Source organism: Otolemur garnettii, unplaced genomic scaffold, assembly GCF_000181295.1.
Source record: "Otolemur garnettii isolate 467f Iridium unplaced genomic scaffold, OtoGar3 scaffold00103, whole genome shotgun sequence".
Taxonomy (NCBI): Eukaryota; Metazoa; Chordata; class Mammalia; order Primates; family Galagidae; genus Otolemur; species Otolemur garnettii.
Genome location: NW_003852498.1, coordinates 5,455,515 through 5,456,963, shown reverse-complemented (window position 1 = coordinate 5,456,963; position 1,449 = coordinate 5,455,515). Strand labels below are relative to the sequence as shown.

Here is a 1,449-nt window from a genome sequence, read left to right as displayed (position 1 = left end):
GGGAGATTTTTTATTGTTTCTTTGATCTCAGTGCTTGAAATTGGTCTGTTCAGGAGATCTATTTCATCTGGGCTAAATCTAGGGAGACAGTGTGTTTCCAAATATTGATCCATTTCCTTCCCAGTATCAAATTTCTGGGCATAAAGTTTCTGGTAGTATTCAGAGATGATCTCTTGTATCTCTGTGACATCAGCTGTTAATTCGCTTTTATCATTTCTGATTGAGGTTATAGATATTTTACTTTTTTTTCCCATGCCAGCATGCAGGGCCATTTATTGTTCAGGGGCTGGGCTCCCATGTTTTGGGGGAGATCCCCCACTACACCTCCCGCGATTGTTCCTGTGGACCCCTCAAGAGGCAGGTTGTTGAGTTGGTCATGGAAGGAGCACATCTTCAAGTGTAGGTAGTCCAGAGCGGCCACCTTCTGCCCTCCTCCTATGCCCTCTGCCTCCTTCCTCACTCCAGCTTCATCTTTCACGTCCATCAACAGCAGGTTCTTGGCCTGCAGAGCCTCATCTTCAGCCAGCCGAAGGGTGGAGCTCAGGGCCTGGCATTCCAGCTCCTGGGGAGAGGAGTGTAGGTATGGCTGGGCTTGCTGGACTGGGCAGAGTCTTCTTGTGTAGCCTTTGGCAGCTGGGGCAGGCAGAAGCCAGGCCTCTCTGATTCACTTCATCTACTAGCGGAGTCAGTGCTCACTCCAGCAGCTGCTGCAGGGACTCCATGGACAACTGCTGCCCCTGGTTAGCACAACAGGTACAGGAGCCTTGGGAGGACCAATCTAGGTTCATGGAGAGATCTCCCTTTGAGAGTTCTGAAATTGCTGCCCCAGCTCTTCCAAAATCAGTTTCACTAGCCCCAGCCCCTCTGGTTCACTCCACAGTGAAGCCACAGACACTGCAGACTGCTCCACCATGATGCAGAGCTCATCTGCCTGACCTCTCAGTTCCTGCAAGCCCCATGCCATCTGCACTTGCTCATGCTGCGCCCACTCCCACTGACCCAGGAAGCCATCAAGCCTGCCACCCAGGTCCCTGAGCAGCCGCAAGGTCTCCTGCACTGCCCCCTCCTCTTGATGCCACTGGGTCATCAGTGAGGACACCTCTTTCCTCAGATCTTCCAGGCCTGTTGACACCTTCTGCAACTCCTGCTCACTCAGGTAAGGGCCCTCTCCTGCCTGGGGGCCCATTCCCCAGAGGTTACTAAAGATTTTACATCAATGGGGAAGAGACATGAATAGAATTTTCTCTAAAGCCAATAGACAAATGGCTACTAAGCATATGAAAAAATGATCATCACCACTAATTATTAGAGAAATGAAAACTAAAACCACCCTGAGATATCATCTAACCCCAGTGAGAATGGCCTATATCAAAATCTCAAAACTGCAGATACTGGCAGTGTGGAGAGAAAGGAATGCTTTTGCACTGCTGGTGGGACTGCAAACTAATA

At 50.1% G+C, this 1,449-nt stretch overlaps 1 pseudogene; it reads right to left on the bottom strand.

The window, feature by feature from the left end:
* Positions 1–272: 272 nt before the first annotated feature.
* The window catches only part of LOC100967011, a 45,242-nt pseudogene continuing 44,065 nt past the window's right edge, over positions 273–1,449 (bottom strand).